This window comes from Equus przewalskii, chromosome 20 (assembly GCF_037783145.1).
Source record: "Equus przewalskii isolate Varuska chromosome 20, EquPr2, whole genome shotgun sequence".
Lineage (NCBI taxonomy): Eukaryota > Metazoa > Chordata > Mammalia > Perissodactyla > Equidae > Equus > Equus przewalskii.
The window spans coordinates 10,598,582-10,615,625 of record NC_091850.1 but is presented as its reverse complement, the minus strand read 5'-3'; the positions used below and the strand labels follow the sequence as shown (position 1 = coordinate 10,615,625).

General features: G+C 37.5%; 1 protein-coding gene and 1 long non-coding RNA gene across 3 annotated transcripts in view; both read left to right on the top strand.

Moving 5' to 3' along the window:
- Nucleotides 1-17,044, top strand: part of IPO11 (importin 11) — a 230,444-nt gene that overhangs the window by 107,474 nt on the left and 105,926 nt on the right. The gene's annotated exons all lie outside the window — the stretch shown is intronic.
- LOC139077909 (uncharacterized) lies at nucleotides 470-6,096 on the top strand. Its single transcript, XR_011530557.1, has 2 exons — nucleotides 470-5,350; nucleotides 5,819-6,096. It is a non-coding gene; the product is annotated as an uncharacterized lncRNA (long non-coding RNA).

Genomic DNA, 17,044 nt, shown 5'->3' with positions numbered 1-17,044 from the left:
CGATTACGTTGAATCTGTAGATTCTTTTAGGTAGTATGGACATTGAACTATGTTAATTCTTCTAATCCATGAGCATGGAATATTTTTCTATTTCTTAGTATCTTCTTCAATTTCTTTCAGTGTCTTTTAGTTTTTAGTGTACAGGTCTTTCACCTCATTGATTACTTTTACTCCTAGTTGTTTTATGCTTTTTGTTGTGATTGTATTCTTGATCTCTCTTTCTGCTAGTTCGTTGATAGTGTATAAAAATGCAACTGATTTTTATATGTTGATTTTGTAGCCTGCAAATTTACTGTATTCATTTATTATTTCTAATAGTTTTTTGATGGATTCTTTAGAGTTTTCTATATATAAAATCATGTCATTTGTAAATAGTGACAGTTTTACTTCTTTCTTTCCAATTTGGATCCCTTTTATTTCTTTTTCTTGCCTAATTGCTCTTGCTAAGACTTCCAACATTATATTGAATAAGAGTGATGAGAGTGGGTGTCCTTGTCTTCTTCCTGTCTCAGAGGGACCCCTTTCAGTGTTTCACCATTGAGTATGATTTTAGTTGTGTGTGTGTCATATACGGCTTTTTTTATGTTGAGGTATTTTCCTTCTATACCCATCTTATTGAGAGTTTTTATCATAAATGGAGGCTGAATCTTGTCAAATGCTTCCTCTGCATCTAGTGAGATGATGATGTGATTTTTAAATTCATTTTGTTAATGTGGTGTATCACGTTGATTGCTTTGCTGATGTTGATCCATCCTTGCATCCCTGGAATAACTCCCACTTGATTGTGGTGTATGATCCTTTTAATGTATTGTTGTATTTGATTTGTTAATATTCTGTTGAGGATTTTTGCATCTATGTTCATCAGTGATAGTGGCCTGTAATTTTCTTTTTATGTGTCACCCTTGTCTCGTTTTGGCATCAGGGTAATGTTGGCCTCTTAAAATGAGTTAGGAAGCTTCCCATCCTCTTCAGTTTTTTGGATGAGTTTGAGAAGACTAGGTATTAGGACTTCTTGGAATGTTTGGTAGAATTCACCAGAGAAGCTATGAGGTACCCTTATGAAAGAGGCTAGGCTACCCCCATGTTGCCCTCTCTAATGGAGTCAGATAATTCTTGTAGAATTTCTTCCTTTTTTAAAAGTCTTAGTTCTCTCTCCTATTCTACCTGCATCATTTCTAGGTTTCTATCTTTGAGCTCACTTATTCTCTTCTTCATATGATCTGCTCTATTTCCAGTGCTGTCTCATGCATTCTTCATCTCATTTTTTGAGTTCTCCAGCTCCAAAATTTCTGTTCCATCTCTTTTTGGAGTTTCTATCTCTTTGGTAAAGTATTCCTTCTGTTTATTGATTATATTTCTGAGCTCATTGAGCTGTCTTTCTGAGTTTTCATGTAGCTCATTGAGTTCTTTTCGTGACAGCTGTTTTGAATTCTTTATGATCACAATCTTCCATGCCTTTATGTTTGGCTTTTCGAGAGTTGTTTTCTTTATGTATTGCCATGGTACCATGGTTTTTTTGTGGTGCTTGCTGAGTTATTCCTCTGCCAGCACATTTGGTTTATCAAATACATTTTATTTAGGTATAGCTTTGTTTTGATTCAAACTTTTCAACTACTTGGAGATTAGAAGTCTTTCTTTTGTTTTCAGTAGGTGGCCCTATAGCGCTAATTTTCGATATATTTCACGCGTGCTGCCTCTGGCTTTTATGTGAGGTCCTGCATGTTCTCCTCACCTCTATTTGGGGTGTTGCTGGTGCTCCTTTCCTCTGCTGCCTGCCGTTCTGGGGTCACTGATGCCTTGCTGTTGTGGTATCTCTGTGGTTGCTGGCTTTGCCACTAGGAGCACAGGGATAGCTGGCCCTTTAGCCGTGTCTGGGATCACCTGAGTGGGATGTTTCTCTGCTGTGGTGGAGGAAGGGGGAGGGTGGGGAGGAAGCCTGGTATGTGGGGCACCCTCTTGCCTCTTGCCTGTTACCTTGTGGTCACCTGCTGTGGTGGGAATGTCTTAGTTCTGTGTGCACTTGTGCTGCTGCTACCAGGCTCCTAGCCCAGGCTGGGGGATGGGAGGTGCTCAGGATCATGGGGCTCCACCTCCACTGCTGCTCCATTTCCCATGGCCACAGGTGCTGCTGTGGCTAGCTGGCTGGCTCGAGTCACATGCGTGTCTTTTCTGCTGCCCACCCAGTTCTCTGGGGCTGGGGGCTGCCGGCTCACCTGCTGTGGCTGAGAGCCAGGATCCTGGGCTCTGTCTCTGCTGTTCCCCTGTTCAGCTTCCTCTCTCTACTCCAATTCACCCACCTTTGTAGGTACCGATGTGTGGACCTTTCTGGCGTCCTGCTGTGTTATGCAAAGGAGCCCTTGTTGGGTTATGAATGTTTTATTCACTGTGATTAAAGTGAAAAAAACAAAAAAAGGATCCTCTCACGCTGCCATGATGTGATGTGTCCTGGCGAACTTCTTGAAAATTCAAGTAGTACATAAGAAATTAGTATTTCTTTTTAAAAGTTCTCCAGGTGATTTTCATGAGCACTTCCTATTTGGAACCATTACTATCTATTTGCTTACGTTGCTCTAGGAGTGTAGAAGGGGTCATCTAACCTAGCATTTTACAGAGGATATTTTTTAGGGAGGAGTTGAGATAGGAGCTGAATCTTAAAAGTTTCGTAGTGGTTAGGGTTGCCAGGTAAAACATAGTATTTTTATTTGCTATTTCTGGCAACCCTAGAAGCATGAATTAGGCTTAATACAGTGTTAAATACTGCAGAGAACTGAACAAGAGCTAAGAGAAAATACTGTGAGGATTGTTGAGGGTGGGGGTAATGGTGTTATTTAAAACCTTTGGTGTCTATCAATTGGAGAGGGTCATATGCCAGGTTACTGAAGTGTTAAATCTTAAAATGATGAGAAAAAGAAGGAACTTGACAGTGTCATTAAGGACTGTATTCCTTTCCTAGGCTACCGTAAGAAACTACCACATCCTGGGTGGCGTAAAACAACAGAAATTAATTTATAATATTTAATAGTGATTATCTTTGTCACAGAGTTCTGGAAACTAGAAATCTGAAATCAAGATGTTGGCAGGGCCGTGCACTCTCTGAAGATTCTAGGGGAGAGTCTGTGCCATGCCTTTCTCTTAGCTTCCGTTGGTTGCTAGCAGTCACTGGCTTCCTTAGCTTGTACATGCATCCCTCTAGTCTCTGCCCCCAGTGTCACGTGACATTCTCCTTGTATCTCTTTTTCTCTTCTTATTAGGGCACTGGTCATAGTGGATTAAGGGCCTGCCTTAATAACTTCATTTTAACTTAATTACATCTGCAAAGGCACTACTTCCAAAGAAGATCACATTCCTAGGTACCTGGAGTTATGACTTCAACATCTCTTTTTGAGAGATGCAAGACAGCCCATAACAAGACTTTACTGTTAAAAAGTAAAATGATGGCTTTTTTGTGTGTAGAGGCAATGATCAGAACCTGGACTGAGTAGGTTTTGTAAATGAAGGTAATCCAGTACAAGGGAGGGTGGTTCCAGATGACACAAGGGATTGGGATTTCAAATCTAGACTGTAGGTGGAAGAATTAGCTTGGAAAAGGAGCAAGAGTTTGTTTGTTTTCTGAGAAAGTTGGCAAGAAGAGCAGTGATTGAAGCTGTAGATATAATGTTAGGTGAAGAGTGTAGGAAACTGGCGTGTGACCTTGCTGTTTTTAGTCAAAAAGGAGACAAAGTTGTCAGAGCTGCCTGATGCCTGTCGCCCTGAGGCAGAGGTGCATTACAGGACGACTGGTACCTCTGGCACTTCTTTTTGGGAGGAGGATGAGTATTATTCCTCTCAGTATTCATTCTTAAATGAATTATATTTTACTAATGTTAAGTTCATATTTAATAATGACTTAGGCTTTAAGAGAATTCTTATATTGTAGAAAGGCTTTTCACAAGAATTGAAATAAAATGTTCTTTGGTTAATTCTGAATTTTCCCAGAAAGTCCGTTTATCAAACATAATGTATTCTTCAGCACACTGATTTTTGCTGTTTTATATTTGAAATCACAGTAGGAACTTAAAACCAACATAATGTAAACTAAAAAGAGGGCAAATAGAGAGAAAATATGGCAGAACTCTTTGGTTTTCGTTTATAGGTTCTTTGGTTTCTTTTTCAGATTAGGAGTTAAGGGTGAGAATGTAAGCTACTATTGCCAAGCAGCGTGTGGGCCCGAAGGAGTAATGACAGGAACGTGTGTGTAGCTGTTGAGACCCTGGATACTTGAGCCTGGTCTTCTGCCACGTGTCTCTCAATCCTCAGTGTACTAATTTCAAAATATTCTAGTTCCAAAGCTTATAAGTAACATTAGACATGCTGTTTACTAAAGTGTTTTTGTGAACTTTTATTGCACTTATACCCTTACCAAACTGATGTAGTGGCTATTGAGGAACTTAATCTGTCTGACACAATAGTAGTTTCATTTTTTGCTTTAATGATAATTTCTTCTCTGGACATAGAGGAGCTAACAAGGAATTGACACTTTGGACTTAATTCTGACTATTTGAGGAACAACTGATTGGCAACATGAGAATGATAGAAATTTGAGAGAAAATGCCATGCCATTTTGATGTTGTCTTTGTAGATTTTTCAGTGTGTGTGTTTTTTCTTTCTCCTCTACTAGGTTGTAAACTTCTTCATAATCCTGAATTTAGTAAATATGTGTTCTCTCTAAATGTGTACACTGTAAGTCATTTGGAAGCCCAGAAATTTGTGTTTCTTCTGTTAAGGATTGCACCATGGTTATCACTGCCCAGTAGAAATGCCGTCTCAAGCATACCAACGGAGCGTTTGGAATGTTGTTCTCTCCTTGACCTGTGCCTTGGTTTGCACACCCAGCTACTACTTAAACAGTTCTTGAGTACATTCTGGGCTTAAATTCTCTCATTTATTATATAAAGGGTCATACTATATGATTTTTAATAATCTGTAACTATGCATTATGTGAAATCCTCTGTTAAATTATGATATGTGTATTCTAACAGATGAACAAAAGAGGTTGTTTCTTATGTTTAACCACTTCCCAGAAAAAATTTGAATTGGAAGTGTTTTTTTTTCCTGCTTTTCTGCAATATTATTAGTAAGGTAATTGTTGAAAGACAGCTTGTTCTGAGTCATATGGAATGAACATTGTGAAATTCATTTGAAAAATGAGGCAAGTTTTTAGGATATTTCCTAGGGAAAATATTTACTTCTTACTATTTGTTTTTAATTATATTTTTGCAAAATAATGAGAGTCAGTATAGCACAGCAGATAAGACTGAAGTGAAACTTCCAGGGTCTGAGTATCGGCTCTGCTGCTTCACAGCTGTGTGAGGTGAGCACGTTAATCTCTGTTCCTTACTTTGCATCTGTAAAATGGCCATGAAAACTTTGCCTACTCTAGGGTTGAAGTGAGGATTATATAAGCTTATATGTATGAAGCGTTTATAACAATGCCTAGCATGTAATCAGCTAATATAAGTGTTGGCTGTTGTTATCTAATTATATAGTTATCTAATTATATCATCTCCCTCTGGGGGAAAACAGGCACTACCACATTTGTGGGCCAAATAATTTATTTGGTTGCTAACATCTTTGACTGTAAGAAAAACAAACCAAGTTATTCTGTCTATTTCTTTGACCATTTTTTTCTAAATAAATGTTTATTTAAAATAAACAATAGATTAAATTTTTTAAACTAGGTAGGTGATTTACACATGATAGAGTTTAGTCTTTATCAAGAACTATATATCTCAGCCGGCTCTTTAAAATTAATTGTATTTAATTCTTTCTTGCTTTTTAGAATAACACAATCTTTTAAAAAATTTTATTATGGAGGGGCTGGCCCCGTGGCCGAGTGGTTAAGTCTGTGCGCTCCGCTGCAGGTGGCCCAGTGTTTCGTTGGTTCGAATCCTGGGCACGGACATGGCACTGCTCATCAAACCACGCTGAGGCAGCATCCCACATGCTACAACTAGAAGGACCCACAACGAAGAATATACAACTATGTACTGGGGGGCTTTGGGGAGAAAAAGGAAAAAATAAAATCTTTAAAAAAAAAAAAAATTTTATTATGGAAAATTTCAAATTTACGTAATGTACAACATTACCCTTACAATTTTACTCAAAAAATCTATTTGCTTCTCCTTTTCAGTGAAAGAAGGTCATGTCATTTTTTGTACCCTAGTTGTACCTATTTTTTTAATTGACCAATTGAGCGCAAATCAGGTATCATCCAAATATCTATTAAAATATTTGTAACATTTAATATGTTACAGATTAAACCAATTTCTTTGTAAGTGTGCCAGTAGGAAATCATTGATAAGATATGAATACTTGAATTAAAAATTGACAATCTAGGGGCTGCTCCCATGGCATAGTAGTTAAGTTCAGTGTGCTCCACTTTGGCAGCCTGGGTTCACACGTTTGGAATCCGGGCGCGGACCTACACCACTTGTTGGCCATTCTGTGGCGGCAACCCACATGTAAAGTGGAGGAGGATTGGCAGAGATGTTAGCTCAGAACTAATATTCCTCAAGCAAAAAAAGACGAAGATTATCTCAGGGCTAATCATCTTTAGCAAAAAAAGAAAAAAAAAGAAAAATCAGCAATCTAATAATATGTGTTTAAGACTGTATTTTTATATAACTATTCCTATAGCTAAATCTGTATATTTAATTTGAAATTTCAAAAACTGTTTTATTATTCATTAAATGGATATTAAATACTAGGAATATACTAATTATTGTGAATAAATTGTGTTTTTTATATAAAGGACTATTTTAGGACAATGGTGCTTTTATGCTTGTACTTAAAAGCTGAGAGAACTCAGAATTTTTGACATTTTCCTATTCTCAGAGTTCCAGTAAAGCTTTAATAATAATTTTAAATATTAGCTCATTATTTTCATTTTTAATACTCAGATACTGTTTCTTAATATAGTATGCTATATAACGTTTTTGACTAAATGTGATTGTTATACTAATTTCTGACAATATCTGGAAGTAACTTCTTTGAAGCAGAAAATTACAGTGTTATGAAAATTGGATGGAGAGATAAGTATGCCTGCTTTAGGAGCAAATGGTTAAGAGCAAAAATAGACTATTGTATTTTGTGACTTGGAATGAGTTATCCAGATGAATACAATTGTGCTACTGTTAATAATAATGAGGTTTCATTTTGGACATGTCGAATTTGACATACCTATGGGAGAATTCATATGGAATGGTCCTATATTATTTCCACACACAGAACATTCTACAGTCCACTTTCCAAGGAAGATATTGCAGCTGTGATTTAAAAGCCACAGATTCAAATTCTGACTATCTCCACAGTGAAAAAGGTTCTTCCATTAGGACGGAAATCCTACCAACATTTTGATCAGCAGTATTGTTTTCACTTCTAAACAAAGTTTTGAAAAATGCATCTAATGATTTCAGTGGTAATAAACAGTTCTGTATATTTCAAGTGAAACGCACATACACTCAGATTGCCAGGCAAACAAGAAGGAAAAAACACTAAAGACAACTAAAGTATTCACAGATAGTTAAAAACAAGCTAATTTACAGATATTAATAGAATTTAAATCATAACAATCTTCTTGGGGGAAATCATTAAGTTCTCAGGGGTTTTAACACGTTTGCTGCATTTTAATCCATTTAGTTTAGTTTTGTTTTGACGAGTCAATAGGTCAAACTGTCCCATCATCAGCCAGTGGGAGCTCCTTCAAGTTGATCCCTACTTCCTTTTCACAGAACCCCTCCTTCTCTTCCTTCTGGCACAGAGATCTCTCCAGTCTATTCTGCGGATCTCCTGCCTGGGCTCTGGAGTCAACCAGCAGGAAACAATGTATACAGACCACAATCTAGGCTGTGGTGCTTTTTACCACTGGACTGACACTTCTTCTACGTCTTTGATTAGACAGCATTAGCAAATCTATTCTTCTCTTCCTGAGAAGTATATACCATAAATCCACCAAATCCAACTTAAGATTATAGCATGTTACATAACTTCTTTGATTTTATATTTCCATCTTTCTTCTATGAAAAATCCCAGATTCTAATAATCTTATTTGCTTCTAACTACTACATAAAAATGTCCACATATATACAAATGGGTTTCAAAATAACAATACCAATATTACTAATAACAATAACACTATTGAATGCAATTTATAATTTCCTTGTGTTTCTTTTTGTTGTTACATCCCACTATGGATGTATATGTAAAAGACTATGTATTAAGGTTACTTAAAATATTCTTCTCAAATGGCTATGCCACAGACATACTAACAGTTAGATTCAATTGTTTCAGCTTGTTTTTTATCTTTAGGAACTGCTTTTACTTTATTATTTTAAATCATATAAAACATCTATACAGCTCCAAAGCCAAAAGTACAAAACAGATAGACATCCTGAACGATCTAGCTTCTATCCTCTCTCCCTCTTCCCCCTACATAACCACTTTTATTAATTTGGTTTATTTTCCCATTGCCATCTATGTTGTACTCTTTAAACAAAAGAAAACTCTAGACACTGTTTTTGCTTATAGTCTCAAAATAACTCTAAAACTGTACAGAGGAGGTCATCTTCATTCCTTTTTAAAGCTGCACAGTACTCCTCTGTGTGGTTGCATAAACTGTGGTACCTCCAATCACCTATTACTAATTATTTTTTATCAGTATTTTGCTATTACAAATTGCATTTCTGCACTTTAGTTTTAATCTACCCCTTTTCTGAATATACCTGGAACAGACTCTGTTTTTAAAATCCCTGTAACAAATGCAGGCATTTAGTTTGTGCCTGGCACTCAAACAATTTTCTTGATTTAAACTTCCACTGCATATAAAGCGGTTAAGAGCGTGGATAGTGGGGCCAGCCCCATGGCCGAGTGGTTAAGTTCACGCGCTCTGCTTCGGCAGCCCGGGGTTTTGCCAGTTCAGATCCTGGGCATGGACATGGCACAGCTCATCAGGCCACGATGAGGTGGCGTCCCACATAGCACAATCAGAGGCACTCACAACTAGAATTTACAACTATATACAGGGGGGCTTTGAGGAGAAGAATGAAAAAAAAAGAAGATTGGCAACAGTTATTAGCTCAGGTGCCAATCTTTAAAAAGAAGAGTGTGGATCGTGAAGTTAGAATGCCTATGTTTATGTCAAGGTTTTAATACTTACTAGTTGAGTAACCTTGGACAAAGTATTTACCTCTTTGTGATTTAATTTTCATCTGTAAAAATGGGGAAAAGAACAGTACTATCATCATAGGTTTATGTGAAGATTAAATGAACTCTATATTGTGTTTAGAAATGTGTAGCATATATTAAATGCTAGTATTAGCTATTATTATTATTACGGAATAAATTATACCTTAAAAATAGTTGTGCCATCTTAAATAAGCCTTATCACAATTATATCCTAACAATACTCAAATTTAAATTAATGTCTTTTTGATTTTAAATTTGTATATGTACATACCACTTTGAGTTTAGAAATTCTCTTTTTTTGTCATGGTCTTATCACCTCTGGTCTACTGTTCAGTTGGTTTTCTGTATCTTACCACTTCTACTTTCTGAATTTTTTCTTGATTCTTTTCTACAATTCTTGCCTCTAAATATCACAATGGCATTTTCCTGCATAATTTTTCAACAATAATCTCCTCTTCCTTAGGTATGCTTCCTAACCTTTTTGAATACCAAGACTCTACTTTAGCCATGAAATATTTGTGGATGCTTTACACAGTAGTAACTGTCCCTTTAAATATAAAGAAAATGTATAATGATGAGAACTCGTTTGTATTGAATGATACATTTAAATGAATTTATATTTTAAAAGTCATAATGATCTAAATATGTGATTACTTCTTTTTTGTACAAACTTTTGTGATCTTTGGAGTTAATAATAATTTTTTGGTGTAATTTTTCATATGCACTAAATTCTTTACCAGTTGTCTCTGCTCAATATGTTCAGACACCTAGACCCATCAGGATTTCATTACTTTAATTTTCTTGAAGAGGTCTCTTCCAGAGCCATGCTGACTCCTCCTCCAGTTCCTCCTCCCCGAGCTTGTAGCTTCTTTTTCTTGTTCCTAGTGTCCTGAAGTTTTACAATGATGTACCTTGATGTAGGTTTATTTTAATTCATTGTTCTGGGCACTGCTGGATACTTTTAGTCTGGAAACTCGCTCTTTTAGACTCTTTAAAGAAAGTACACTCACTCTCTTCTCCTGGGGAGGGGGCAGGTCACTTGCCCAGATATGCAGATTTGGAACTATCTGGCAATATTTCTTTTTAACATTTTTTTAAATTGCAGTGATAGTGGATTATAACATTATATAAGTTTTAGGTGTACATCGTACTATATGTCAAATTCTGTGACGATTACCTCACTTTCACCACCCAAAGACTAATTATAACCTATCACCACACATGGGTGCCTAATCACCCCTTTTGCCCTTCTCCCTCCCTCTTCCCCTCTTGTAACCACCAGTCCAATCTCTGTTGCTGTGTGTGTGTTTGTCATTGTTTTTATCTTCTACTTATGAGTGAGATCATATGGTATTTCACTTTCTCCCTCTGACTTATTTCACTTAGCATAATACCCTCAAGGTCCATGCATGTTGTCACAAATGTCCAAATTTCATCATTTCTTGTGGCTGAGTAGTATTCCACTGTGTATGTACACCACATCTTCTTTATCCATTCGTCCCTAGGTTGCTTCCGAGTCTTGGCTATTATGAATAATGCTGTGATGGACATAGGGGTGCATGCATCTTGATGCATTTGTGTTTTCAAGTTCTTTGGAAAAATACCCAGCAGTGGAATAGCTGGATCATATGGTAGATCTGTTCTTAATTTTCTGAGGAAACTCTATACTGTTTTGCATAGTGGCTACACCAGTTTGCACTCCCACTAGCAGTGTGCGAGGGTTCCCTTCTCTCCACATCCTCTCCAACACTTGTTTCCTGTCTTGTTAATTATAGCCGTTCTGACCAGAGTAAGGTGAAATCTCATTGTAGTTTTGATTTGCATTTCCCTTATGGGTAATGATGTTGAACATATTTTCATTGCCTGTTGGCCATCTGCATATCTTCTTTGGAGAAATCTCTGTTCAGATCTTTTGCCCATTTTTTAATTGGGTTGTTGGTTTTTTTGTTGTTGAGATGTATGAGTTCTTTATGTATTTTGCATATTAACCCCCTTATCCGATATATGGTTTGCAAATATCTTCTCCCAGTTGTTAGGTTGTCTTTTTCTTTTTTTCATGGTTTCCTTTGCTGTGCAGAAGCTTTTTAGTTTGATGTAGTTCCATTTGTTCTTTTTTCTTTTGTTTCCCTTGCCCGGTCAGACATGGTACTTGAAAATATGCTGCTAAGACTGATGTCAGAGAGCATACTGCCTATATTTTCTTGTAGAAGTTTCATGGTTTCAGGTGTTAATTCAAGTCTTTAATCCATTTTGAGTTAGTTTTTGTGTATGGTGTAAGATAATGGTCTACTTTCATTCTTTTGCATATGACTGTCCAGTTTTCCCAACACCATTTATTGAAGAGATTCTCCTTTCTCCATTGTATACTCTTGGCTGCCTTGTTGAAAATTAGCTGTCCATAGAGATGTGGGTTTCTTTCTGGGCTCTCGATTCTGTTCCATTGATCTGTGTGTCTATTTTTGTGCTAGTACCATGCTGTTTTGGTTACTATAGCTTTGTAGTATATTTTCAAATCAGGGAGTGTGATAACTCCAGCTTTGTTCTTTTTCTCAGAATTCCTTTGGCTATTGGGGTCTTTTGTTGTTCCATATATATTTTAGGATTCTTTGTTCTATTTGTGTGAAAAATGTCGTTGGAACTTTGATAGGGATTGCATTGAATCTATAGATTGCTTTAGGAAGTATGGACATTTTAGCTGTGTTAATTCTTCCAATCCAAGAGCATGGAATATCTTGCCATTTCTTTGTGTCATCTTCACTTTCTTTCAACAGTGTTCTATAGTTTTTGGTATACACATCTTTCACCTCTTTGGTTAAGTTTATTCCTAGGTATTTTATTCTTTTTGTTGCAATTGTAAGTGGGATTGTATTCTTAATCTCTCTTTCTGCTACTTTGTTGTTAGTGTATAGAAATGCAACTGTTTGGTATGTTGATATTGTATCCTATGACTTGACTGTGTTCGTTTATTATTTCTAAAAGTTTTTTAGTGAATTCTTTAGGGTTTTCTGTATATAGAGTCACGTCATCTGCAAAAAGTGACAGTTTCACTTTTTTTCCGATTTGGATCGCTTTTATTTCTTTTTATTGCCTGATTGCTCTGGCTAGGACTTCCAATGCCATGTTAAATAAGAGTGGTGAAAGTGGGCATCCTTGTCTGGTCCCTGTTCTTAGAGGGATAGTTTTCAGGTTTTTTCCACGGAGAATGATATTAGCTGTTGATTTGTCATATATGGCCTTTATTCTGTTGAGGTATTTTCCTTCTATACTCAATTTATTTAGAGTTTTTATCATAAATGGATGCTGTATCTTGCCAAGTGGTTTCTCTGCATCTATTGAGATGATCATGTGATTTTTATTCTTCATTTTGTTAATGTGGTGCATCACGTTGATAGATTTGCGGATGTCAAACCATCCCTGCATCCCTGGAATAAAATCCACTTTATCATGATCTTTTTAATGTATTGTTGTATTTGATTTGCTAGTATTTTGTTGAGGATTTTTGCATCTATGTTCATGAGTGATATTGGCCTGTAATTTTCTTTTCTTGTGTTGTCCTTGTGTGGTTTTGGTATCAGAATAATGTGGGCTTTGTAGAATGAGTTAGGAAGCCTCTCCTCCTCTTCAATCTTTTGCAACAGTTTGAGAAGGATAGGTATTAAGTCTTCTTTGATGTTTGATAGAATTCACCAGGGAAGCCGTCTGGTCCTGGACTTTTATTTTTGGGGATGTTTTTGATTAATGTTTTGATCTCCTTACTGGTGATTGGTCTATTCAAATTCTCTACTTCTTTTTGATCCAGTTTTGGAAGGTTGTATGAGTCTAAGAATTTACCCATTTCTTCTAGATGATCCAATTTCTTGGTCTATAGCTTTTCAGAATATTCTCTTACAATATTTTGTATTTCTGATGTGTCTATTGTAATTTCTCCTCTTTCATTTCTGATTTTATTTATTTGAGCCTTCTCTCTTTTTCTTGGTGAGTCTAGCTAAAGGTTTGTCAATTTTGTTTATCTTTTCAGAGAACCAGCTCTTGGTTTCATTGATTTTTTTTCTGTTGTTTTTTTAGTTTCTATTTTGTTTATTACTGCTCTGATTTTTATTATTTCCTTCCTTCTGCTGATTTGAGGCTTTGTTCTGCTTTTTCCGGTTCCTTTAGGTGAACTGTTAGGTTGTTTATTTGGGATTTTTCTTGTTTGTTCAGGTAGACCTGAATTTCTATAAACTTCCCCCTTAGAACCTCTTTTGCTGTATCCCATAGAGTTTGGTGGGTTGCATTTTCATTTTTATTTGTCTCCAGGTCATTTTTTAGTTCTCCTTTGATTTCTTCATTGACCCAGTGGTTGTTCAGTAGCATTTTGTTTAATCTCCACATTTTTGTGGCTTTTCTGCTTTTCTTCCTGTAGTTGATTTATAGTTTCATACCTGTGTGGTTAAAATAAATGCGTGGTATTATTTCCATCTTCTTAAATTTATTGAGACTTGCTTTGTGGACTAATATGTGATCAATACTGGAGAATGTTCCATATGCATTTGAAAAGAAGGTGTATTCTGTCGTTTTTCAATGGGATATTCTATATATATCTACTAAGTCCATCTCATCTAATGTGTCGTTTAAGGCCAATGTTTCCTTACTGATATTCTGTTTGGATGATCTATCCATTGGTGTAAATTTAGTATTAAATTCCCCTCCTGTTATTATGTTGCTATGTAGTTCTCCTTTTTATCTGTTAATAATTGCTTTATATATTTAGGTGCTCCTATGTTGGGTGCATAGATATTTACAAGTGTTATGTCTTCTTGTTGGATTGGTCCTTTTATTATTATGTGTTGCCCCCTTTGTCTTTTGTTACAGTGTTTGTTTTAAAGTCTATTTTGTCTGATAGAAGTATTGCTACCCCCAGTTTCTTTTCTTTGCCATTTGCATGGTGCATCTTTTCCCATCCTTTTGCTTTCAGTTTGTGAGTGTCTTTAGGTCTGAAGTGTGTCTCTTGTATGCAGCATATATATGGATCTTGTTTTTTTATCCGATTTGCCACCCTGTGTCTTTTGATTGGAACATTTAGTCCATTGACATTTAAAGTAGCTATTGATAAATATGTATTTATTGCCATTTTGTTTTTTTTGTTGTTGTTGTTGGGTGTTTTAGTACGTCTCTGTTCCTTTCTTCTTCTCTTACTCTCTTCCCTTGTGGTTTGATGGCTTTCTTTAGTAATATGTTTGATTTCTTCCCTCTTATTTATTTATTATAGGTTTTTGGTTTGTGATTACCATGAGGTTCCTATATAATATTCTACATATATAGCAATCTATATTGAGTTGGTAGTCTCTTTAGCTTGACCTCTTTCTTTTTTTTTTTTCTTTTTAAAGATTTTATTTTTTTCCTTTTTCTCCCCAAAGCCCCCCGGTACATAGTTGTATATTCTTTGTTGTGGGTCCTTCTAGTTGTGGCATGTGGGACGCTGCCTCAGCGTGGTTTGATAAGCAGTGCCATGTCCGCGCCCAGGATTCGAATCAGTGAAACACTGGGCCGCCTGCAGCGGAGTGCACGAACTTAACCACTTGGGCACGGGGCCAGCCCCTAGCTTGACCACTTTCTGAAAGCTCTAGTCTTTTACTCCCCTCTTCCCACGTTTTATGTTTTGAAGTCGTATCTAATCTCTTGTTGTGTGCGTCTATATATTACCTTCTTATTATTGAAATAGCTAATTTTAGTACTTTTGTCTTTTAACCTTCATATTATCTTCATAGGTGGTTGATCTGCTACCTTTACTATATTTTTGCCTTTACCAGTGATTTTTTGGCCTTTGTTTTTCTTTTGATAACTTTCTTATCCGTATTTGTGGTCTTCTCTTTCCCAATTAAATAAGTCCCTTCAGCATTTCTTGTAGAACTGTGTTCTTGGTGATAAACTTTAATTTTTGCTTGTCTTGGAAGGTCTTTATCTCTCCTTCCATTCTGAATAATAACCTGCTGGATAGAGTATTCTTGGCCGTAGCTTTTTTCCTGTCAGCACTTTAAATATGTCATGCCAGTGTCTTCCAACCAGTAGGGTTTCGGCTGAGAAGTCCACTGATAGCCTTATGGGCATTCCTCTGTATGTCACTTGTCGCCTTTCTCTTGCTGCTTTTAGGATTCTCTCTTTATCTTTAATTTTGGACATTTTGATTATAATGTGTCTTAGGGGGGGGCTCTTTGGGTTTATCTTGTTTGGTGCTCTCTGTGTTTCCTGTACTTGGATGTCTGTTTCCTTCCTTATGTTCGAAAAGTTTTCAGCTGTTATTTCTTCAAATAGATTCCCTGCTCCCTTGTCTCTCTCTTCTCCTTCTGGGACACATATAAATATGAATGTTAGTGTGCTTGATATTGTCCCAGAGTTCCCTTAGTCTGTTCTCCTTCTTTTTAGTTCTTTTTTCTTTTATCTCTTCAGCTTCAGTGACTTCTGTAGTCTTTCATCCAGCTCACTGATCCATTCTTATTTATCATCTATTCTGCTACTGAGTCCTTCTAGTAATTTTTTCATTTCCAGTATTGTATTCTTCATATCTGATTGGTTCTTTTTTATATTTTCCAATTCTCTGTTGACATTCTCACTGTGTTCATCCAGTCTTCTCCCAGTATCAGTGAATATCCTTATGAGTTTTTCTTTGAACTCTTTGTCAGGTAGATTGCTTATTTCTGTTTTATTTAGTTCTTTTTCTGGGGTTTTCTCCTGTTCCCTTGCTTTGAATGTATTCCTTTATGCCTCTGTGCCTCGTTTTGCCTCTTTCTGTGTATTAGGTGAGCCAGCTATGTCTTCTGATCTTGGAGAGGTGGTCTTTTGTAAGAGATACCTTTTGAGGCCCAGCAGTATGCTTCCCTCTCATCATCAGTCCAGATGTTCCAGGAGTGACCCCTGTGTGGGCTACTTGTGTTCTGCTGTGGCAGGGTTCCTCTTACTGCAGGTTCCCAGGGAGTCTAGTAATTCCCTCCCTCCCTGGCTGGCTGTTTGTAAGTTGGGTTTGGGGAACCCCAGCACCATTGGCTACAACGTCTAATAGTGCACTCCTGTTCCAGTTTTCCTGTTAATTGAGTAGGTATCCAGTGCAGCTGGTTGCTATGCTCCTGGGGTTATAGTTGCTGTAGGTCTCAAGCCAGAAAGGCTGTTGTTTGCTCTCTTAGGATTGCAGCTGAATGGGGCTGGCCCTTGGCAGGGGAGCACCCAGTTGTTTCAGGCTTTGGGAGGTTGGCCAATCCTCTTTGTGGCTGTTTCTGAAGCACAGGTCTACCGCTTATAAGCCCCACCACCCACAGGTCCACACTCACTGTCAACATAGTCCTGGTCCGTGTACACTTCTCGACACTCTCGAGTGTACCTGGTCACCCACTGCGGAGGCCCCCACCCCTCCACCAGTGCCCCCCACAGTTCACCTGGTCCTTGAACAGGCCCTGCCCCACAGAGGTGGACACACTCACCTGCCTGTAGAGGATGAAGGTACCCAGTCTATGCAGGCAGACAAGTAGCTTGAGGGCTAGCTGTTGGGTGGGGCCAGTCCCTAGGGCAGGCTGCCTGCCCTGGCTGAACTGTGCTGTAGCAGGTGTGGTAGACCCCTGGGCTAACAGGCCTGGGGAAGAATTTCAATGCCATCTGCCAGCATGCCTGTGCTAGGTCACAACAATGGCCACCAGCAATGTCTCAGTCTCTGGAGAGGTCTCACCTCTCACCATGACGCACCTAGAGCCTACCAGTTGAGTCTTTTTTCACCAAAGGACTGTGCAGCTTGCTTTCTGGTGATTTTAGCTTCCTGTCCGAGATGGGTGAATTTGTGCATGGGTCCTTTAAGAGC